The sequence below is a fragment of the Thunnus albacares genome, chromosome 21, assembly GCF_914725855.1.
Source record: "Thunnus albacares chromosome 21, fThuAlb1.1, whole genome shotgun sequence".
NCBI lineage: Eukaryota > Metazoa > Chordata > Actinopteri > Scombriformes > Scombridae > Thunnus > Thunnus albacares.
The window spans coordinates 1,828,912-1,854,966 of record NC_058126.1 but is presented as its reverse complement, the minus strand read 5'-3'; the positions used below and the strand labels follow the sequence as shown (position 1 = coordinate 1,854,966).

The following is a 26,055-nucleotide window of genomic DNA, read 5'->3' as shown; positions in this document are numbered from 1 at the left end:
CTGGTTTTAACAGATGACATCACCCCGGTCCTGGCTTCTCTCCATTGGCTCCCTGTTTAATTTAGAATTGATTTTAAGATTTTACTGATCATTTTTAAAGCACGTTTTGGTCCAAACATAAGAGATATGTTGACCCCATATGAACCCCTCTGGTTCTAAAGTTAAGGCTTTAATCTAAAGGTGACCAAGTTTTTGCCGTCAGGACCCTTCGGCTTTGAATTCACCTGCCTGAGGAGATGAGGCTCGCTGACCTCTTTTAAATCACTTTCTAAAACCTGTTTTTATAGACTTGCTTTTATGTGATGTGATGTCTTTTTACTGTCTTTCATCGTCTTTTTGTCTTCTCTCTACAGAAGAGGATTAGGGCCTCATGAAAAATTTATTAGAGTTCTGATCAGTTTTTCACATGTGGCCCTAATCCTCTTCCGTGTCTCTCTACTGTGTTTTTGTGTCTTTTATTTTCTTGTCTTAACTTTATCTTAATTAGGGGGTCCAAGCACTGAAGGTCGCATCATGTGGGAACAGGAATCCATCCTCTCAGGTCATGTGATTTTCCGCCATTTTGAATTATGTCCAACAGCTTTCAAATTTGATTGAAGGTGTTTTATATCTAACATTGATGTATTAAGGAGAACTGGATACCACCTTCAAAGATGACGCCCAAAAAAATCATGAATGACGTAAAATAATGTAATAATACAGCTATGGTAGCAACTAGGGATTGTTTCATTATAGATTAATCTGTCAATAATTTTCTCGATTAATTGATTAGTCGTTTGGTGAATAAAACATCAGAAAACACTGAAAAATGCCTGTGAAACCCAAAATTATCTTGTTTTCTCTGAGCAGAAGCCAATTCTTCATCAAATCAAGCATTTCTGCTTGAAAAATGACTTTAATGATTCATTGATTATAAAAAAAAAAGTTCCCAATTAATTTTTGGTCAATTGAGTAATTGATTAATCGACTAATTGTTGCAGTTCTACATACAGCTCCTCCGCACCTTCCAAATGTTACTGGACTGAATTGATCAAATTCTGATCATAAAAGGAGTCGTTTTGTAGAGATTATGATGCTCAGAAAATATTTTCACCGTTTTTTCCAATAATTGTATGCAGGGGGAAAAAGAGGATTTTCTGCTGTAGCACGTACACAGAAAACACAAAAACTCTAAATGTTTCTGCTTTATTTCCACTGTTCTGAGCTCTGCGTGAGCACCGCAGTGACTGAGATCCCTCCAGGAATGACTGACAGACGTTTTTTTGGCCGGAGTCCCACCTGGTTAGTCTCTGTGTTTTTATGAGAGCTCTTGAATCCCTGTAATTCCAGCGGTTTTGTTTCCGCCGGTGATTACTGCCTCACAGTGTCTGCTGAAAGAGTAATGACCTGAACACATTTGTCTCTCTCTCTCCATCCGTGAAGACTCTTGAAACTCAATTAGAGGAGGAGCCGTTCCAGCCCGCCGCCGTCTCTTGCGACTAATAGCTCTCATCATGTGTTGGACAGAATGAGGGATTTATTCCTCTTCCTAACTGTCTGTGAAGAACACCACATCTCTCTATGTGTGTGTTTTGGAAAGAGAGTCTTTTATTTTATCCCAATAATGTTTGAAGGAGGATCGGAGTGAGTTACAGAGAGAGGGCAAAGAAATTTATCTCATCAAATCGAATCCATCTGTCATCAACTATATTTCTATTTTAGAGCAGATTTGACTCAACGTTCCAGAAACGTCACAGGAATTCAAATGTTGAATATTTATCTTACATTATCAGCACTGAAGTGAACCAACAGACTTCATGAACGTCAGAAACACATCTGTGAAAAAGATTAACAGAGGTCTTTGAGGAAAAGGTTGTTGAAGGTCAAGATGTAATCGCAGAACACATGCAGCAGATATCTCCCCAACCTCTGACCTTATTTTGGAAGAGTTCGTATTTGAGCTGTAGTGGTAGAAGATACTTTGTGCTGTTGTGTTGTTGGTGTCTGTGTTGGGGAATGTGTCCCAGTTAAAAGGTAAACTGCAGGTATTTTCTACCTCAGCGTGTGTTTCTAGGCGTTTTCTGTCTAACAAGTATTATACCCTCAGAGTGAAGTTGTTCATAACCCGGTAATTCAATATTTCCTGGATGTCCAAACATATGTTCAGGCTGTGGAAGAGGAAGAAGTGCAGAGTAACTAAATCCATTCACTCAAGTACAATGTTGAGCTACTTGTACTTGAGTATTTCCATGTGATGCTACTTTCTACATTTCAGAGGGAAATATTGTACTTTCTACTCCACTACATTTATTTGACAGCTTTAGTTACTTTTCAGATGAAGATTTGACACAATGGATAATATAACAAGCTTTTAAAATACAACACATTGTTAAAGATGAAACCAGTGGTTTCCAACCTTTTTGTCTTTTGACGTCTTACAAAAAGCAGTGTGTAGTCGGGGTCACATTTCACATGTCTATGAGTTGTTAACAGCTCCACCAAATAGTGATTTTTCCCTCTAAACTTCTCACATGCTTTCATTTCAATAAATGTTCAAATGATCCAATATTTCAGCAAAAATCAAAGATTAGAGAAAAAGTCCAAAAACTGAAAACAGATTTGTGTATCAGAACTTTGTTTTTTCTTCTTTCCTCTCCCATTAATCATCTCACCACCCCTCAGATTTATCTGCTGACCCTTTGGAGGGCCCTACCCCTAGGTTGGGAACCACTGGATACACTCATAATACTTATGTACTTTTACTGCAATACTTTAACTACATCAAGCTCATAATACTTATGTACTTTTACTGCAGTCGTGTTTTTCATGCAGGACTTTTAATTGTAATGGAGTATTTTTACTTTGCTGTATTGGTACTTTAACTTGTACAGTGTTACAGAAGAATTCACATATACATCGATAAATCATAAAAAATGATCAAACAAACAAAGACAGAAACATTATTGGCTGAAGAGGTAATCCATATGATGTACAGCTCTTATAGCTCTCTACTATAGTATGAAAATTGGATTTGTGTTGGTTTTATATGTGTTTCCCCATATCTCCAGTAAGTAATGTAGGGAACTATAAGAGCATGTATAGCCAGTTCTGGTTCAAGATATATTCAGTTTTATATAATAATGCAATGGATTGAGACATATACGGGTATCATCTGCAAACAATACAAACTTTAATAATTCAAACACCTTACAGATGTCATTTATATAGAGTATAAACAGTTTGGGTCCCAGTAGGGAGCCTTGAGGCACCCCACTAGTTCTGTTACTGCTGATGAGGTGGACCTGGTGATCACTTAGTAAACTGTATTTATCAATGAAGCTTTTTAACAAATAATTTTTCTAATATTGTAGAGAATTGAGGAAGCAGATAACCCGGTCTGTAGTTGGAAAATAAATGTTTATCCTCATTTTATAAATAGTAATTACTTTTGCTGTTTTATATTTTAAATGTATAATTTATCAAAGAAAAGAAGGTTAATTTGTGCTCAGATCAGAGCTGATGTTCCGCCTCTTCGTATTGAATCGGGTCAAAACGCTGCTTTCTGTCCGGTGTTTGTTTTTACTGCACGTTGTTCTTTAAGTTTCATGATCTTTTGTTTAATGACATAAAGGAAATGAGTGAGTTTCTGGATATCAGCGACTCAGTGACTGAAACGGTTGTTTAAAGAAGAGAGTTTTAAATTGGCAACTTTTTTGGTGAAAGATGGGAGTTCAGGAGGAAAACCTTGTACCAGTAAGAGGTGGATGATTATTATGGATGTTCCTTATCGTTGTTGTTATTATTATTTTATTTGTGTTTTTTGTTTATTTTGGATTCAGTTTGATTCCTTTAGATTCATTTGTGAGCAGTAAACATTGATGTTTGTGTCTCCAGAAGGAGCTGTGTGAAATCTGATGAATTGCCTCAAGTGATGTCATTTGAGTCAGCGTCGGTTGGGGCTGATGAGTTTGAAAATTTGAAAAAAAATAACCTGTTCTCCCCTCTGACTAAAATAAATATAAAATAGAGAAAAGCAAATTTTTGTAATGTTACTCTAATGTTCATGTTTGTTTTTCTGCCAAATTTATCCACAATCATTCGCTATAAACTGTCAGTTCTTTGACGACAAACTTGCCTGACTGCAAGTTTAGTTTCTTTTTTTTTTGGGGGGGGGGGGGGGCGGGACGTCAGCTCAGCAGAGCTAAAAACCTCTGAGCCTCCCTGACACAAGAGTATAAATCAGATTATCTGTGATTGATCTCTGAGGTCAGATGAACCTTCCGTCTGTCAAACAGCACTTTCATAACAGCGGAGACTTCTTCATCTGTCAGCACATCACGAACACTTCACAGCGATTTGGAAGAGTGATGGCGCTGTGTGTTCTTCCTGTCATCCATCTTTTTCAGAGGATGGTGGGAGGGGAGGGGGGGCTGTGCTGTGCTTGTAGCTCATTGCTGTACAACCTGTTCCCTCTTCACAGTAATTGGTGTCCATCGATGGAGAGGCTCAGCTGTTTATTTCCGAAGACACTTGTACCTGAATTACCTCTTGTGCATCGGCTCTCAGTCACACATGTGTTCGGTTTATCTCCCAGCTTAATGTAAAACATCACAGTAAAGCACCATAACAAAGTTTTAACTCTTCAGTGTGCACATTTTCAAACACAGACTGCAGTTTTTATAGTTTCATACAGGAGCCACTGGTTTCCATTCAATCACAGGACAATCAATCAGCATCTATAAGCAGAATAAAAACATTTAAAGATCCCATCCACACATGTTTTTAGACATATAAAGTGCACTGGAGGCTTCAGGTTTCCACATCACACCTGTGTTAGTTGCATACTGGATCAGGATTGGCTCCAAACTGGCTGTGATGTCACAAATCCAGCAGGTACGTCCGGGTGTTAAAATCCGCCTCCACTCTCCACCTCTTTATAGTCAATCCTGGTCCAACAGCAGCATCCAGCTGCTCATTAATAAATGGTTTATAACACATGATAATGTTTATTTCCCAACAACTAAAACTCCTCCTGTGGCCACACATAAAAGCAGTAATAATATAAAATGTCTTCAGTTTATTAGTACCTAAAAATATCCTGATATCTGCTTGTAACTATAGTATAGTGTGTTATATACATTTATGACATGGTTATATACTGATTATAAACGCTAAATAGGGAACTTAAAGTGTTCTTCTTCTTCTTTCTTCTCATCTTCTTCTCATCAGTCAAACACAGTTTCAGTTTCGTCCTCCTGAGGATGACGTGAAGCAGAATTATTAATCATCATAACATCATCCAGAGTTCATGGTGTGATCACACGTTACTCTCACACGATCACACAACTCCTCCGTCTGATTGTTCAGAGCGACCCAGTCAGAGGTCAGAGGTCACGCTGTGATTACAGGCTGCCGGCCAACAGCGGCTCGTTACAGGAGCGTGGGGAGACGCAGCAGCAGCTGCTCGTTAAAACTTTATTTATCCAGGGAGAGCTGATGGAGCTCTGCTCTGCTTCATCCACATGTTCATACTGGGAGCAGACCAGTACAGCCAGTCTGCTGCTGCTGCTGCTGCTGCTCACTGGGCAGCTTCGTGGAGGAGGTTAGGTGTTTGATGTTTCCTGTCAAGGATGATCAGGATCAAACCGTTTCTTTGTTAACTCTTCATTAACTGATGTTTTTTTTGGCCACTAGTTTTCACCAGAAACACGTAGTGAACTCTGACTCGTCATCAGCTTTAAGTTGATATGTTGAACTTGTTAGCAAACAGTTGTTTATTTTCACATCCGGCAGTTACGGAGCAACATTATCATTCATGTGGAGTCGTGTTTCTGTCCACCTGGTGAATGTGAGTCCAATATTCACTCTCTTTTAGCTCCACTATGTTCACCAGCTAGTCTACAGCTAACTGTGTCTGTCTGGTGCTGAGCAGGTAGTGTACAGCGGCTTTTTACAGCTTTTTCTCTGAAAACGACGCTATGAGAGACGCTGAGAGTGAACCAGAACAGTAAAGTTGCAGCTGGACAGATAAACAATGAGCTGAAACTCACTATAAAGCTCCGTAAAGCCGAGAGGAGCTGCAGAGTCACTGATAATTCTCTGAAGGTTCATCACTACGAGCCAAACACATTACACACTGACACATCAGACGTTATTATAAAATATTGATTATATAGATATAGACTAAACACATGATATAGATGTATTTAGTTCACTTACTTTCATCATTTCTGCCTTCAAATTACATGATGTGTCCTGTTGAACTGAGACTGTTCTCACCCCGAAGATCACAACAGTAATCGTATCCTTTTTTTCTTGACTTGATACATCCGTTATATCTCATATCATATATGTGGTGTTAAAGCTCTAGAAGACTAGAAAGACACTATATAAGTACTGTCCATTTACCATATCACTAAGCATCAGAGAGTATTGTAGCAGGGAGGTCATCTTTGACCCGTGAGACTGATGTTTCCTCTAACTGAAACCACCATCTCACCCAAATCTCAACCAGGCAGATCTGCTCCATAATAAACTGAGTCGGGCCTTTCAGTTCTAGGAAACCTAGTGAGTGGACCTCATGTAAACTTTTGAACTTTAAAGCTTATTTTATTGTTGAGTTTGCAGACTTTGTTGCTCAGATTACCGTCCTTGTCCCCTTAAACAATCATGTCTCCAAAAAATCATATTTATATACGACTAATTAGCAACAGCAAACACATTTTGAAGGACACATAATGGCTCCCACTTTATCAATATACTGAGGACATGTTTTTGATTCATGCATTTTTAATATCTGTTGGTAGAAACTAAAGCATGACTCAACTTTTTTATAATCATGTTTAGACTGTTAGAAAAAGTTAACTTGAAGCACGACACAGGATGTTTTTTACTTTATTAACATTTAATGAAACAAATCCACCATCTTTCATGAACTTTAAGCAGAACATGAACGTAAATGTTGCGCTTCTTTTATTGGCAGCAATCACATTTCCTTTTAAAATTATTTGGCAAAACAAAATTAGCATATAAACATAATTTATAGAAGATTTAGTTGCCCTGAAGCCTCATAATGGATTTCTTGTGTTTAATACAGTTTGGATTTGATAATACGTAGATGAACTTCAGGTTTTGTCTATAAAACACAACAATGTTGTATTTTTGACGTCCCATTAAACATAATTAGAATATTTTAGAGTCATAGCCAAAAAGTAAATAAAGTGTTTTCTTCCTCAAGTTTTCCATCCAGATGTGATGAAGGTGTATCGCTGCTCTCCCAACAGAAGAAAATATATTGACTTGGAAAACGTTTCCCCCTCTGATCCCAATGTGGCTCCACATAGTAATAACCTTTAGTTTACACTGCGGTTCTAATAATAATTGTCCTTAAGTAACTTTGACGCTCGCTCTGCTTCGTCTATAGAGGCGCTGACCTCATCCTACGTGTTAACGACAGACTTGAGAACATGACGCCTGTCTGGTCTTCATGTGAACAACCTTTATTAAGACATTTCAATTCCTAAATCACAAAGATTAGAAACCAGACATGGGAGTCAGGTCGTCATATGTCCAAGACATCGCAGTGACCTCTGAATGACTGTAGGAGAAGAAATGAGTCAGAGTTTTTTTGTTGACGGTAATCAGAGTGGGAGGAGGATGTGATGGAGCTGAGGGAGGGTAATGTAAGGAAATAATCACTTGGAAAAGCTTGGCGGTCAGTGGAGAGCAGCTCTGGGACATCTGGGAAAGTGTGAGAGGTGGGTTTGATAAAATCCAGGTACGTTTCAAAGTATGAGAACCTCGCGGAGTGAATATATAAAAACGTAGTGATGGAGGGACAGAGGAGGAGGAAGAGGAGGAGGAGGGTTTGGTCAGATCGCTGAAAGTTCAAACACATAAGATGAAACTTTAACTGACCTGCAGGGGCGAACTGAGGCTGTCAGCTGACTCACCGAACCAAATACAAACACTCAGAATATAAATTATCAAATTAAAAACAAAGTTGTGTGTCAAAGATAACAGAGACCACACACAAGAGCCCTCAGAGGGCTTTCCAGTCAGAAGGGAGACACACCGTGGAAACGTTTCACAAGAGAAGTTTTCTCAAACCAAATTAAAGAAGCAGCTAAATATAATTAAAGCAAAACAAAACAAAACAAAACATGACTAAACCCTGTAGAGGGGAAAGCAGCAGTGTGACAGAGAGAGAGACAGACAACTGCCTGCTGCAGCCAGACTCAAATAACCAGGAAACACTGTGACCCCACAGGATCACCCAAAATTACTCAAAGCAACACCCCCCCCCCACCCCCCCACCCTCCCCCCTCCCACCCTACTCACCAGCAAATCCTCCTGGACAAAGTATCCATGTGCCACATCCAGCAAAGCTTCATCCCACAAATCAGACAGAGATGATTCAGTCCTTTGGCTCTTCAAATATTCATCCCTCGAAAACAGGTGGAGGAAAATCAGGCAGTGAAACCACATGTTCAGCAGGCACCACAACTCCACCGCCCCGACACACGCAGGTCTGGATCAGATACGTCACAGCCCAGTGTGCACGTCACTGTGTGCAGGCTGAGCAAACACCTGGATCAGGCAGGTCTGGAGCAGACGTGCTAGAGCTCTGTGCATGCGTCACGGTGCAGGCTGGAAAAAAAACCCCGGATCACTCCGATTGCTCTCATCCTGCTCCACAGATGCTGGCGGTTTGGAAATAATCAAAGGAGACTGCGGCACGTCGGCCCACACAACACTACCAGCCAGGTCGTTGCCCATAACCACATCACACCCCAACGAGAACAATGTCCTGTACCAGCTCATACAGGAATCAAGCTCAGCTTCATCCCCTTCATCAGTACAAAATCCCCCCCCCCCCCCCGTTTCTGTACGCTATATAGAAGAGCTGAACACGCTTGTCACTGCAAACCAATGACATCACAGCGTCAGCAATGAACAGCTCAAAACCAGAACCAGACCTCTGCTCCAGAACTGTTGAGCAATGCACAGCGGGAGCAAACGACAGTGGACGACGCAAAGATGAAGATGAATGATGTGGAGGCGACAGTGAATGACGCTCAGCTCTTGGCTTCAAGAGGACACTCGTCCTTCCAGTGACCCTTCCCATTGGCAGTAATTACACCCTCAGGCCGCCCTGTAAATGCAGGTTTACACGAGGAACCAGGCAAAGATTTTGTACCACCGCAGGAGTTACCACAGTTGTCATCCCCATTTTTCCAATCACCCCGAGAGCGTGTCTCTGAAAAACTACAACATCAGCTGCTTTAAGTGTGGTGGGAGGCTTCTGCTCACTGTCATAAGTAGCTTTGCATTGAAGGATAGAAGTTTCAAACTGTTCAAACACAATCAATTCACAAAACTTTTGCAGCTGAGCACTACTGGTTCAAGTGGGACGCCAGATCATGGACAGACTCCATATTGGTTTGCTCATCGCCCTTTACCCAATTCCTGACCCCCCAGAGAAAGTGTAACTCTGACCGCTCTAACTCCTATTTCATTTTTTTCAGTGTTTTGCTGAATTATTTCTCCAACTCAAGCTTCTCTGCCTGCTGAAGTTTCTTGAACTCAAGCTGCTGCTGTCCTTCTCCTTATTCTCCAAGTCTACTTTGAACCGTAACTTCTCGTGCTCAAACTGCATAGCTTACATCTCCTTTTGCTGCTCAGAAGTCAAACCAGCCGTGTGCACAACTGCTGCATTCAAAGACAACAAAACTGCTTTTCTAATTTCATCTTTACAACTTTTCTTTGCAACAGTAACGCCATATTGGTCAGCTGTTTTTACCAACTGCTCCTTCTTACAGCCATTTACAAACCCCACCATAGGCGCCTGAAAAAAACCTGAGCAAGGAAGCCATATTTACAAATCACTGATACAGATAGTAATGTGTTCACTGCCTGACACACACTTGGGTAAATGACAACTCCCAACTGAGACTTTCCCCTAACTACCAAACCAAAACTTAGCCAAACCCTAGTCTTCATGTGGCTTGCAGCAGGTATTTACGCACTAAAAAACAGCAGACTTGTAAAGTGACCTGCAAGCAGGCAACCCCACAAAATCACATGGATGTGTCCCCAAGACAGCCGACACTAACCGCAACACTACAAAAAAACTACAGCCTAAAAGCGTATCAAAACAGTAAGACTTACCCTCTGAACAGCACACAGCAATCTAACACCAGGTCAGAAACAAATGCTTCCTGCAGAAAAACACATGGTGTATCTCCAAAAAAAGTCCAGAAACCAGAGCAAAACCAAAACCAAACCAAAACAGCTCTGGCCCCCAAACGTGCAGCCCAAAAGTAGCACACATCTGGACCAAATCACCTCATCAGCTGCACAATCACACCCTGCGCCAAACTGCTACCTGAGACACCAAACAAACTCTTTACCAAAACAACCTAAATGGAAGAGTCTCCATTTATTATGAACTGGCTCAAAAAGGAGACGTTTCACAAAAGAAATTTTCTTAAACCAAATGAAAGAAGTAACTAAATCTAATTGAAGTATGGAGTGTGGATCAGTAGCATCAGTGGTGTGTGGTGTGCATGGCTATAAGTGTGTGTGTTGTAAGGTGCAAGAAAGTAAAACATAACAAAACTAAGGCAACATAACTAAACCAAACCAAAACGGGTGCTGCTTCAGCAGCTGTGACAGAGAGAGAGAGACAACTGCCTGCTGCAGCCAGACGTAAATAACCACCGTCAGCCCTCAGGTGTTCCTGGTTAAACTAACGATCACCTGCAGAACAATGAGAGATGCAGATGACACCAGCGGTCATCACAACAGCATATGACATATTCTGTCCTTACACCCTTAATTTAGGAAAAACTCCCAAGAAAAACAGCACACCAGGTCGTAATGTCAGTCAGCAGAAATGACCTTTAGTAAGTTTGAGTGACAGCTGCCATCTAGTGGTCGTAGTAACTGTGAGGCAGAGCAGTGGTGCCGATCAGATGACGTCTATATATGTGGACGGAGGCTTTAACCCAACAGGAGACGCTGTTTGTTTCCTGTTTCCAACCACGAGTCAGGACAGTTTTTTAAAAAGCGTAACTACCATCGTCCCCTAATGTTAACCCCGTGGTTATTATTGTAGCTATGACAACAAAGGTGGCCTAACTTTAAGGAAGTAGTAACTTAACCTTAACAAAGTGATCATTTTAACCCAAATACAGACAGATGATGTCTTCCAGCTGATTACTGCTGATAGAGACGCCAGATTAGAAAACGCTGCTACGTGTCGTTCTGGAGTCACATGATCAAACCAGGTATCTGGAGTTTCAGTTGGAGGACTTAATTCAGGAAAACCAGAGAAAAAGCCAGAGAAAAATAAATAAAAATAATCGGTGTTGGAAGCTTGAGGATGTATACCAGCTGTGCTAGTTAGTTAGCCTCTGTGGCTGGGGAGCTAACACCTAACATGCTAGCTGACAAGTACACTGGTGCTAGCCAGACAAAACAGATCACTAAGCTAGCTGGCTTCCTTGTTAGCAATGTGAGACAGCTCACTTGTACTACAGAGGATTGTCACCAACTCTGCAGCTCTCCTGATGGTTCAGTTTGAGCTTGTTTCTTCTTTTAAACTCAGTGTAATTTCAGGGAACTAATGACTAAACTGAGGGAATTAAAAATATCTTTTTAGTTCACAAATTTAAAGTATAATTAATATTTTATACTAACAGTCTGATGTGTCAGTGTGTAATGTGTTGGTTGTGGCTCGTAGTGATGAACCTACAGAGAATTATCAGCTCCTCTCGGCTTTGCGGAGCTTTATAGTGAGTTTCAGCTCATTGTTTATCTGTCCGGCTGCAACTTTTACTGTTCTGGTTCACTCTCAGCGTCTCATAGCATCGTTTTCAGAGAAAAAGCTGTAAAAAGCTGCTGTACGCTACCTGCTCAGCACCAAACGGCAAACAGACACAGTTAGCTGTAGACTAGCTGGTGAACATAGTGGAGCATTTAGCAGCTAAAGAGCCAGATATTTCCCTCAGGAGTTGGTAGAGAGTAAAAACATAAGCTAAAAGAGAGTGAATATTGGACTCACATTCACCAGGTGGACAGAAACACGACTCCACATGAATGATAATGTTGCTCCGTAACTGCTGGATGTGGAAGCACCTAACATGCTAGCCGAAGCTAACCTAAGCCTTTTCAAGATGATAATATGTTAGATGTTGTGTTTGAAGTTGAATTTTGTGCCACCAAGTGGACAAAAAACAATTCATGTAGCTTTAACGAAAAATATAAAAGAACGAGAATTGAACCCTGAGGAACACCAAAGGTCATTAAGCTGAAAATGGTTTTATATATGTGTTGTTTTATCTATCATGGAGCACTTTATACTCCAGCAGAGCAGCATTAAATAATGTGATAAATGTTTCCTCCATTTTGGACTCTGTGGCTCTTTGTTACCTTTTAAATTACCTCTGTTCTTAAAATCTCACAACAAGGATGTTTCCAGCAGCTTTATTTGTACAGTAAATAGTTCAGACTCAGTACCGTGCATATATATCTGGTTTCTTTTTCCTGAAGCAAAGAACGAGAAACACCTCAGTGGTTTGTTTTCTTTTGTGACATTAGTCTTAAAAGTCACTAAATGAGTCCTCAAACCTGTGCCAATACCCCGATTAAGGTTTGTAAAACACTGGAGAGTGAGCAGGATCTCTGCGAGAGGTTAAAGCGAGTGCAAACTATCACGTCTCTGCTATAACTTCACTCCTAGATGTGTTGCTTTTGGAGTTTTGTTCAGTCCTCTGTTGAACTGCCGTCATCTGGATCAGATAGAAACTCATCAACACTGGAAAATATTTGTGAAACACTTAGAAGATGATGAGAGAAGAGAAGAAGGGAAATATTGAAAGAGCGGAAGAGATAAAGTGGAGAAACAGTCGAAAGAGCTGAAGGACGAGAAGTTGTTTATTGTTAAAAAATTGCTTAAATGAGAAACCAACTTTTCCTTGGAAGGAAAACATCATTTCACAAAACGGGAATCTGTGAACTCCTGATCACTTTCCTCTGATAAAACAACCAGAACTCTGTGTCCAACGATAACGCTCAAGTGTTGAGTTTCTGATTCTGTTGGATACAAACGTTAAGTCAGACAGAGCTCATGTTGATCTTCACACTCACTTCACATCTGATCACTAAAATAAAGTCTCTAAAGCGTCACAGCAGGATCTGTAATCTGACACAGAGAGATTAAAACCGGACAAAGCAAAAATACACAAATTATGTGTAAAAATATATATGCAATATATGTTTTTCTGATTAGTTTGTTGCTAAAGTCTTTTTCAAGGTAAGAGACCAATGACCAACACACACTGCTGCCAAGGGTGCTGGAGGTAGGGGGTCCAAGAGGCCGTTGACGCCCGCCCCCACTTCACCCTGTTCCCACATTCTGTTAAGTTATGAATCACTGCAAATGTCCTTATATGGCAACACTTATGGTAAAAAGATATTTCAGTCATTCCCGTCCACTCTGAAACCACCGTCTTCTGTATGAGAGAGGACCAGCTGACGCGCTGCTGCAACTTAACTTCTTGTGAATTTTTCCTTGATTGGACGCTGACGCCCATAATCGAGCCAGTCAACACACACGCCATGAAAGTTCACGTGAGTTGGTTAAATTCATGATATCACATTGAAATGACAGGTGTAAAGTACTAGTCAGCTGCTTTGTGTTTGGGAATATATCGCCCCCCTGTGGTGCAAGCAAGCTATAGTTACTCCATAAAAGATTAGTGAGCTACACACACACACTTTTTAAACTTTTTTGTAAAATATATATATATCTTAAAGATTTTTTAAATGTACTTATTCATATAATTGTTTAATGTTTACCTTATTTCAATATTGATATTTTTTTTACATTTTCTTCTTTTTTTTATACTTTTTTTATACTAAAGGTTTGTAAAAAAAAAAACAAACAAACATATTGTATCTTAAAGATTTTTAAACATATTTATTCATATAATTATTTACTCTGTAACTTTTTGTCATACTTTATAAATATTTATATATATACTGTATTTTTCAATATCAGTAACACTTTATTTTGAAAATAAGTTTGTAAAAATAAATGTTTTAAAAGTCTTTGAAAACATTAATTCATATAATTATTTACTCTTATAACAAATGTCAATATTTTTTGTCATTTGTCATTTAATTGATTAACATATAATGTCAGGTACAAAACAAGTGCACAAGAGTAAACTGCTGATAAAATAGTTAAAATTATATTATGTAAGTATTTATAAAGTAAAGTATAAAAAATCAATTCTATGAAATTAATTAAAATAGTAAATAATTATATGAATAAATACATTTTTAAAAATCTTAAATATATTTCATATATTTTACACCTTATTTGAAAATAGTTTATATTTATAGAAAATACATATTTTAAAAAAACATATTATATATAATTATATACGTGTTCATTAATTTATAAAGTATAAAAATATGACAAAAGAAAATTATTTAAATATCTTAAAAGAGTAAATAATTGTATGAATTGTATGAATGAAATTATATTAATATAATAATATATTTTACAATTACATATATATAGTATAAACTGTTATTTTAAAAAAAACATGTATTATATATTATTATATGTGTGTTTGTTAAGTTTGAAAGTGACGTATAAAAAACAATAAATGAAATGAAAAAAATATGATATGATTAATACATTCAAAAAGTATTTAGGATAATGAGATTTAAAGTGGCAGACAGGTGTAATGACATCAGAACATGCAGGTGTTTGTGCACACACACACACACACACACACACACACTCATCACCTCAGCCTCCACTAGAACTGAAACAATATGCAAACTACGTCATTAATTCCACATAAAAGCGAGTCCATTAAAAAAAAATCGCCTTCTGACACCTGTTGACTCATGTGCTCAAACCTCCGGCTCAACGAGCTGAAACTATGCAGACCTCGTTATTTCTCCCACTAAGACAAACGCATTATTAAAAACTGCCGACCCAGCCTTCTGATGGCCTAGATGTTCACTCATGTAGCTCAACAATCAGCCCACAATGAAGGAAACATAGAAATTAGGCCATATATCTCACAGCAGCAAATTCTAGCATTGCCAACAACAATCTCAATCAACTCTATGGATAATTAATACAGCTGCACTCACTAACACTCAGCCAGAACCAGTAGTATTCCAATAAGGACCACTGGTCTGTGTCGAAGAGCAAGCATGGCCAGCAAAATACTTTAATTTTCTAGGCGCTTGCTGTCAAAGTTAGCTTCAGTAAAGAGCCTCATGAAGAACTTTACCTGCCTGCATGAGTCCTTCTAGCTTGGATCTTGTCCAAACACTTTCATGTAGTACACTGTGTACTTACTGGCGTAGTGCGGGAATTTCTACAGGGTAGTGTTGTCTCAAATCACAATCGGTGTGCACTTACCGGAAATGACAGTCGCAAATTAGCATTAGCTAGCGATAGCATTCGCGTCATCGTTCGCGCTACCAAATCATTACAGACTGCTAAATTAACCCAAAAAACATACTGACGGCTTATATCTAACAACAGTATAGTGGTGCTTAGTGCTAAAAAAACACATGTATAACCGTACTTACAACGTACCCGGCCGCCATTTCCAGTTTGAAAAGTGGTCCCTCCCCTTCTGCTACGTAGCCAAGATGGCGACCATTGAGGGTGAGAAGCGTCCACAGTTCCACACTCGACTTTTTGACCGTTTTGAGTGCACCATCCGGGTTCTAACAGTGCACTGCATCTCCTATAATTCTCAGTGTGAACGCACTTATGCACTCAAAATGTTAAGTGTAAGTACAGAAGAATGCGATTTGAGACGCAGCACTACTGTTAGATAAAAGTCAACTCTCAATTCGTAAGATAGGTCAACTTACCCTTAAATAGCCAGATAGTTTTTGCAAGAGCAACACAAAACTGCAGAAAAGACAGTGTTAAATTCAACGTTAGTTAAGATAACCGTCACATTAGCATTAACCTGACCTAGCAAACTTAAGGTGACATTAACATAACCTTATAACCTTTTACTCTCAGACTGGAACTGATTCTGTAGACATGCTCACCTCAAGAAGGAGGTTTATGTCCCCAGGAGTCACGTTGTGCCATCAGTTTACATAGAAGCACGATGCAGGAACTTCAAGCAACTAAATTAGCAATTTTAAAATAAGCATAACAGCTTGTGAGCAGCTGGTAGAGTACTCACCAGGTGCATGCGAATAATATTTCAATGTCACATACAGAAGGATGCGATTTGAGACGCAGCATTGGTCTCTCTCTTTCACATATTTCTTTTTTATCTTGAAAACTAGCTAGCATTATGAGCCCCACCGCATGAAGAAATACCTGCTCTCATTGGTTGATATGATGACATCAATCACCACGAGTCAAATTTTGATTGGTTAATTTTGTTTTCTATGAGCAGAGAGAGCTGTATGAAGAGGAACCAGCAGCTCCAAATACTGGCTTCATGCTGATGATAGAAACTCAATCACAGAGATTTAAAGATCAAATAAATCATTTTAATAACTTATTATAAATTAATTTAACGATAACATTTTATAATATTTTTAATATTTTATTAACTAAAAAATATACATCCTCTGTTCTGTGTGTGTGTGTGTGCATGTGTGTGAGTGTGTGTGTGTGTGTGTGTGTGTGTGTGTGTGTGTGTGTGAGTGTGTGTGAGTGTGTGTGTGTGCATGTGAGTGTGTGTGTGTGTGTGTGTGTGTGTGTGTGGGACACCTGGGAGATATTTGGACACAATGACAAACATCTGCTTCTCACACACGTACACACACACACACACACACACACACACACACACACACACACACGTACACACACACACACACTTTGTAGTGAGTGTGTAAGGTCATTCAGGGACACACCACAACAGACACGATGATTCACACAAACACAGAAATATGTATCCTCTTCCTCTTTTTCACATGCTCCTGTCATCCTTTTTTCTTCTTCTCCTCCTCTTCATCTTCCTTTTCCTCTCCTCTTCATCCTTCCAGTCTTCTCTCCATCTTCTCTCTCTTTCTCTTCTTCCTGTCTTCTTTTCCTTCTCTTCAACTTTCAGTTGTTCCTCCCTTCTTTTCTCTCCTCCTCTTCTTCTCTAACTTCGTCTTCATTTCCTCTTTCCTCCTCACTTTTCCCTTTTTCTCTTCTTCGACTCCTCGTCTCTTCTAATCCTCCCTTCTTTTCCTCTCCTCTTCGTTTCTCCACCTCATTTCCTTTTCTTCCTCTCCTCATCTCCTCTCCTCCTCCTCTTCTGTAACTCATCTCCTTCACTCCTCCTTTCCTGTTTTTTTTTCTCTCTCACTTTCTTCCTCTCATTTCCTTTTCCTCTTCTTCTTCCTCTCCTCATCTCCTCTAGCGCTCTCTTCTTTGGTTTCTCCTCCTCATTTCCTGTTTCTCTTCTTCTACTCTTGTATTCCTCTCCTTCTTTTCTCTCATCCTCTTCTGTAACTCTCACTCTCTTCCTCTCTCTCTCTTCTCATTTTCATTTTGTTTCCTTTTCTTCTTTCTCATGTTTGACCACACCTTTCTTCTCCTCTTCCTCTCTCCCCCATTTCATCCTTTTCTCCTCCATATTCCCTTTTATCTTTTTCACCTTTCTCTTCCATTCCCCCTTTTCTCATCTCTCATTTCTCATTTCTTCGTTATCTTTTCTAACTCCTTCCTTGTTTACTTTGTCTCTCCTCTTTCTGATCCTCTCTTCATCGTGTGAGTGTCGGTCATTAGTCAACGAGTTGGAAATGTCTTTCTGTTCTCACCTTTATTCTTCATGTTTTCTCCTTTTCCACTTTTTTTTATATATATCTGATTGATTCTTTTAGTTTGTCTTTTATTTTTTCTCTCCTTTTCTGTGCCCATCAACCTTTCATGGTCAAAATCAAAGTACTTGAAAGCTATTTCTGTGATGCATGATGGGAACTTGTTCAAGAAACCACATGAAGGAGCGATTTGAACTGCTTGACGTGACAAACCGACGGTCAGAAAACCGTCTGAGTCACTGCATTGTCTCAGAAACAGCTGTTCGTACATTTATGCCTCCGTTAGTCCTTATATTTCTTCTTCCTGTTTGTAACCGACCAAACATGGATGCCATGTTCAGATATGTTTACACGTTGTTTAATGTGCTGCAGCTGAGTAGCTAATTAGCTAGCTGCTAGCTGCTGCTGCTAACTGACATTGGCGGTGCAGTTTTTCCCCCATTCAACAAGCTGCAGGACAAGACGTGTGTTCATGTTTGTGAGTTATAAGAAGGAGACTTTAGCAGGAAACTGATGTGGGTTGTTGTTCAGAGTCTGCAGAGCAGGATGCAATCAGGCTCAGTGTGACCGTCTGCTCTGCTGATGATAGAAAACGTTATCTTTTTATGAATGTTTGATTTGCTGTATGGAAATAAAGACTCCAGGTATGGAAAGGTATTTAATTAAATCATGTAAAACAAGGCACCAATCAAAAAATATTACTTTCTCCCTTTTGGTTTCAGATTTTTTTTCTCAAAGGAAAACACAAGACGAGTAATTTACAGAGCAGATATTTTGGAGGCAAACAAAATGCAATTTAATTTTAGTTGGACTTTCATGCTGCAGAACTTTTCTGTATTAAACCAAGACCATGATGTTAAGCAAGTGCTACAAGTGTTTAAATATAAGGATATAAATGTTATCAAATACATTATCACCAAACATGTCATTCATATGTTCAGTATCGACATTTTTCCAGCAACATAACCTTCCCTACAAAACACATTCGCTGTTACAATTTAAACTTAATTTCTAGTTGGCAGGGTTCTTTTCTGGACTCATTGTAATCCTGCACTACATGTTCTCTCTGCGCTGCCTCAGCCTGCTGTTATTCTGTGATGTAGTGACATATGACTGCCTTTAGAGGGAGTTTGTGCACTACCGAAGAAGGTAAATTTAATTGGTTCATTAACCGATTTGGCATCGAGACAAAAACATCAGACACATCTGACTTTATTTAATAATAAGAATCAACTAAACAAAGGATCAGTAGTGTTTTTAGAAAGTGATAAATAACTTTTGACTTCTACTCTGATGGGAAAATACCCGACAGAACATCTGTGGCGTGACATCCGGTGGTCGGCTGACAGAAAAGCGACTCCGGTGGGAATCAAACCCTCCACTCTGGCCGTGTTAAGTGCCTTGCTCTGCAGCTCCACAGAACTGTTTCCTCATGTAACCCGTTTTGTTGAAGCTGGAATGCCACTGAGCATAGTTTGGTTTGTGAGCCATAATCAAATCAAAATGTGTCTGCATACTTTCCCATGGGGACGGAGGAGGAGGAGGAGGAGGAGGGAGGAGGAGGAAGGATCATCCAATTAAACAGTGACACTCGGAGAGAACGAGAGATAAACAGGCGGATAATAATCAGGAATGGACAGTTTCAAACAAAAGCAGGGAGAAAGAAAGAGAGAAAATATGCGGCTGTTGGTATTTCAGATGTTATTTTTGGACATTTTCAGGAGCTGAAACGTGTTTTATGTAACTCTGAATCAAAACCAATCAGCTAACGAGCTAAAATACCAAAATATATTTTTGAAAAGACGAGAGAGGAAGAGAGAGATCAAACAAAAAAAACAAGGGAGAGAAGACAGATATTTAAGTGTTTGTGTGAGTTGTTTCGGCTCATCTGTTGCTCATTAAGCAACATATTCATATCAAAGCAAACAGCACTTTTTAATTCCACCATTCGTGATCACCTCCAAACCTAATGTGGCGTCAAATTGGGGCTGGTTCCAGTTTTCACAAGTTTGAAGCGTTTGCATTATCGGACAACACGAGACAGCTGAGAGTCATGTGATTATTGTTGGTTTGTTCATTGTGATTATCATGTTTGATTTGTAGACAAGAAAAATAAAGAAAATCGTTATTTGATTTCGATACCTGCTAAAGTAGCTAACATTAGTGTTCCCAGTAAGCTAGCGTTAGCGTTAGCTCCTTATCTGGAAGCTCCTGGCTCCAAACGGAAAAGATATTCAACCATTCGGCTCATTTTTTTTACAACAAAAGAAAACAAACTGAACTGAAGATGAACTTTGGTTCTTCTGGATTCTTGTTGGACAGCTGTGGACTCATAAAGGACGAAGCAGGACACACACACACACACACACACACACACACACACACCTGCACAGACAGGACACACAGACACAGGTTGAAATAACTGGAGCACAGCAGGGATTTGTCTGCTTTCCGGAAACTTCTGCAGTTCAGGGAACTGAGCCAACTAGTGTGTGTGTGTGTGTGTGGACCCACATATGGAAAACACACACACACACACACACACACGGAGAGAGAAACTGTCATTTTCTGGTGTAATAAACCTTTACAGCTCCGGGTCTCATTCATAAAAATCCATTTGGCTGCAGCGTCTCTTCTCCTTCCTTCTCCTTTCTTACATCTTTCCCATCATACGAACCCAAATATGAAACGACGGGACATTTTATCTTCTTTTAACATTTTCACTGCTGTCGCTGAACGAGTCACAAATATATAAAACGTTATAGCAGAGTTTCAGAATATAGACACGTCCCACCGAGAAGCTATTTTTGTTTAATTTTTAGCCACAGCTCGGTCGGATCTACAGATGGAAATGTCGGTCCCGTCGTTTTTTGGTCCAGAAATATCTCAACAACTATCTGACGGATCGCTATGAAACTGGGTTCAGTCCTTCATGATCCCCGGAGGACCAATCTCACAAACTCTGGTAAACTTCTGACTTTTCCTCTGGTGCCACCATGAGGTCGACTTTTTTACTTCTTTATTGAAATATCTCAACAACTATCAGATGGATTTCTGTGATATTTAATCCACACCTTCATGTTCCCATCAGAGTGAATTATAATAAATCATCTGGTCCAGTTTTATTGGATTTATGACCTAATTAGAGCTGCAACAGTTTGTCAGTTAATCAGTTAGACAATTAATTAGAAGCAAATGTTTTGATAATTCAGTAATTGTGTGTTTTACATATTTTATCTTGCATAGCAGCAGTTAGTGTTTGAGCTGTTAATTGACCAATAAGAGCGCAGCATCTCTAAAGTCCTGAACTCAAAGTTCACTCGTATGTTACTTATTTTACATCTTTTCTCGGCTGTTTCTGTATATTAATCTTACTTCTCCCCTGTGTTGTGAATTGTTTTTATTTGACTGATGAAAATAGGAAATTTACAGTATTTACATTTATTTACAGTTGTAGCATTTACAGTAAAATGTAAACATCAGGATAAACCTGGAAATGGTAATTATTCAGTGTTTATATGGACTATAAATTCCTGGTTTCCAGTTAAACAGAAATGCTTTTATTGATCGGTTTCCAGGAAATGATCTGATCTGTTGTTGTCGATAGACGTCGGGTGCGAGCTCCGTTGTTTTCCTGTTCTGTAAACTGCAGCATGTTGCTACACAACACCCTGCAGATCAGCAGGATTTCTCCTCTTATATCAGTGTGTTTTTTTTTGATTTATACGTGATCGAGAGACTTCCGGCTGACAGCAGGTCTGTGATGAAATGTCAAAGCCTCCATAAAAATCAGTTTGACCTCTGAACACTTGTAAAACCAACTTTATCCTCCATAAATCCTTGGATCAGTGCCGAGGTCATGCCGACTTTATGAGTTTATCGCCTCCGTCTCCGCGGACTCGACTCGTCTGCATCAAAGACCTCTCTCGTCCTCCCTCCGTCCCTCCGTCAGCTGGCTCTCGTTTGGCCTTCAGGTCGTCTTCATGTTCAAACGCAACGTCTGCATCTCTTTTCCAGTTCTGTTTTTTGTTGTTTAAGCATCTCAAGTTTTATTTGTCTCTTTGTCATTTTGATTTCTTGCTCTCTTTCTGTTATTAAGTTTAGATTTGTTCCCTCCTTTCTGTCTGGTCTTCCCGGCTTTTACGTCATTTAAATACAAACACGAAACAATGAACAAAACGTCTCGGCTTTCTGTCTCGCACAGATTCTGTTTGTGTTCAGTATTTTTGTGGGAAACAGCAGCCAGCGGGACAAATCCAGCCCTCCAGCGAAAATATTGTCCCCCTGATGAAAACTGAATTTTGACTTTCATAATTTACACCCAAACTTTGACATTATGTTTCACAAATTTACTGTAGAAAGCAAAATAAACACAAAGCCCCCACCACCACACACACACACACACACACATGCCAGCAGAGGCTTTATTGTGCTGCTGAAATCCATAAAACCAACAAGAAATTACTTTTTAATGTGTGAATTAAAACAACTTCTGTGCAAAAATGTATTTCAAAGTTTATCTGAAGCTAATATGAAGCTTCAGCGTCCAAATGAGTCAAATCAAGTAGATATCTTTCAACGTTACAGTCTTTTTAGTGTCAAAGTTCCTCTTTTTGTTACTATACTTCCACCTGCAGCTCAACAGGGAAACACAAAGAGACTGTAAATGTGTCAGATATCCACCTGATATGACGAACTCAGACTGATGAAGACTCATATAAGCTTCACACAGACTTTTAAATGCATTGAAAGCACATTTGAAGGATCTTTTAATATCCAGTATGAACAGGAGGAATGATTACAGCGAGGAAAACATGTCATATGGACGTGTTGTGAAACATCAGAAAAGGATATAAATGACAGAAAATGACTAAAAGCAGTAAATCTTCTCTCTAAGACGTTTTTAATGCCACATGGAATGCAATTTAACACCGTTTTCACACTCATACTGGTCATAAAAATAACAGAAAAACAGTTGAGATCAATAAGCCCTACAATTATTTATTAAGTAAATGAATTTAATGACATTTATATCACATTTCAGTCTGTACGTCCAGCTGTTTATAACTATAAATCCTTCAAAGTTTCTCAAATCTCTCTTCTTGTCCACAGTGAGTGGATGAGCTGCAGTAGTGACTGTTTGCAGGTCGGGTCTGGCAGCACAATCCACTGTCTCACCTCTAGTTTAACGATGTAGAACGTCTCCGGACAGCGGACACATACAAAAAAACTTACAACTAATGTTTCTGTCTACAGCAGGAAAGAGACAAGATTCAGAGAGCGTCTCTTTTGGACTTTGCTTTGTGTACATTTTGTCACAGGTAGACAAGACAACAACCTTAAGCCTTGATCATTTGATTTTGTGCTGAAAATGTGTAATGGGGAAATTGCTGATCACTCAATAAACACACAAAGAGAGCAAATAATGTAATCAAACAATACAATCAGAAGTATAAAGCTTCATAGTTCTGGAGACAAAGATACAAACCACCTAGCTGTCTTTGTCTGAAAAGTGAACCAGTCCCTTAAATACTACTCGTACAGAATCTAAGACATCTGATTACTAACCTTACAGGTCAGCAACCAACCTTCAACTGACCGAGGAACAGTCTTTCTCTACGACCATATATGACAGCACAAGTAGCATCTCAAAATAACATTACTACTATATTAAATAAAGGAGAAACCACACTATCCTCTAAAAGCTGATCAGTTTTACACATAAACATCTACATAACTATAGTTTATCTTATCACTGGCTCAGATAAAAGTACAACAGAATAAACTTAACTGTTAAACACACAACTGCCTCATCTTACACAGCAAAGAACTAAGTTTAGAATAGACATGCAACACTAAACTGAACTTCAACACTATCTGAAACATGTCTGATATACACAAGAAATACATCAAATGCTGCTATTCAGTTTTCTTTCACAGTATTAGTCATTAATCAAATGAATCTGTGGCATTTCGTTGCCCCTGAACTTTCACACTTTGCTCCGTTTGTAATCAGTTTTGGTTTCCAGAACCAGGGATTTGCGAGGACTCACCGATGGATCTCAAAGTCCTGGTCTGACCCGGTCTTTACGCTCTTTTAAAATGAGTTCTGACTCTTCAGTCGAAGGCTTACGTTGCCTTAAAAAAAACACAAATGCAGCTTCTGGAAAGTGAGTTTCTCTTGAAGGGACAAGAAATCTGTTTTAAGACACACTTGAAGGATGTTGACAGATGTGGTCACACTTGAACTGGACTAATAAAGAAATAATAACAACATTAATATAAAAATATAATATAATAATAATACTGTTTATTTGTGTAGCACTTTAGTAAGTTTGTCTTTACACAAAACAAAAATCAAACCATAAAAAGGAATAAAATCTAAAGACAGCTGAAGAGAAAAACTTGGTTAAATGTTTACAGTAAAATAAGATTTTAAAACTGACACTAAAAAATGTGTTTTTTAAACATCTGTAAAAGTTGAAATACGGGGAACATATTTTCTTGTCTTATAAATAAAATATTGCTTGTATTTTCTCCCCTCCTACGCTTGTAACTTGTGCTTTTGAAAGGCATTCTGGGAGATGTAGGAACACATTTACTGCAGGTGAAGTCAGGCTGAGGGGAATAAAATGACATCAGTTCTTCTTTGGGATCATTTATCTTTGACGTTCCTCAGGTCTCTTCTTACCGGCCGGGGTTGAAACTGTCAGTGTCGCCTCTCTGACTCTCTGATTCAGTTCTTCACATAAACTATGAAATCATGTTTGGCTGTTTGCATCAGTGGGAGTTAACACCGTCTGCTGCTCCTGAACAGCTCCCTGTTGACAGAAGGTTACTGTCCCGCAGCACACCTGGAGCACAGCTGCTGACACACACACACACACACACACAGAAACTAACATACACACACTACAATTCTTCGATCCAAAACACACACATTCCTCATGCCAGAGTTTCCACTTCATACAAACACAGACTCACTAACACACGAGACCCAGTCGCTCAGGTTCGGCCTTTATTTGATACATTAGGAGGGAATCAAAGCTGTGACACTGCAGTAATGTGGTTTATGTCTTGACCACCAGGCCACTGGATGTCCCAGATGTTCTGCATTTAAACTGTAGATCAGTGGTGGAAAGTAACAAAGTACATTTACTCAAGTACTGTACTACAGTACAGTTTTGAGGTACTTGCACTTTACTTGAGTATTTCCATGTGATGCTACTTTCTACATTTCAGAGGGAAATATTGTACTTTCTACTCCACTACATTTATTTGACAGCTTTAGTTATTTTTCAGATGAAGATTTGACACAATGGATAATATAACAAGCTTTTAAAATACAACACATTGTTAAAGATGAAACCAGTGGTTTCCAACCTTTTTGTCTTTTGACGTCTTACAAAAAGCAGTGTGTAGTCGGGGTCACATTTCACATGTCTATGAGTTGTTAACAGCTCCACCAAATAGTGATTTTTCCCTCTAAACTTCTCACATGCTTTCATTTCAATAAATGTTCAAATGATCCAATATTTCAGCAAAAATCAAAGATTAGAGAAAAAGTCCAAAAACTGAAAACAGATTTGTGTATCAGAACTTTGTTTTTTCTTCTTTCCTCTCCCATTAATCATCTCACCACCCCTCAGATTTATCTGCTGACCCTTTGGAGGGGCCCGACCCCTAGGTTGGGAACCACTGGACTAAACTAGCTAACTGTATATAAAGTAGTGTAAACTAGCTCCACCTCCAGCAGCTACAACAGTAACATGCTGCTCTAACACTGATGCTTCACTATTAATAATCTAATGATGTCATATATAATAATATATCAGTCAGAGGGACCAAACCACTACTTTTACTGCAATACTTTAACTACATCAAGCTCATAATACTTATGTACTTTTACTGCAGTCGTATTTTTCATGCAGGACTTCTAGTTGTGATGGAGTATTTTTACTTTGCTCAAGCTCATAATGCCGTGTAGCAACCAGCCCGTAGTGTGAAACAAACAAAAGAGAGACACGCCAGCTTTACCCTCAGCATTAGATCATGTTGTAAAGTCCTCCTCATTGTAGCCAACTCGACAGTACTGTGAGTACCTGGTGTATATACTGTAAATAATCAGTGTTACTGAACTGTGAATACAGATGCTACTATTTCCAATTTGATTTCCTGGTTTGTTTTGTTTTGTTTTGTGGGGGTTTGCAGTAAAACCCACAATGGATTTTTGAGTTGTCTTTCTTTTATGTT

General features: G+C 39.1%; 1 protein-coding gene across 2 annotated transcripts in view; it reads left to right on the top strand.

Moving 5' to 3' along the window:
* Window positions 1-26,055, top strand: part of sugct (succinyl-CoA:glutarate-CoA transferase) — a 118,439-nt gene that overhangs the window by 61,090 nt on the left and 31,294 nt on the right. The window lies entirely within an intron of this gene.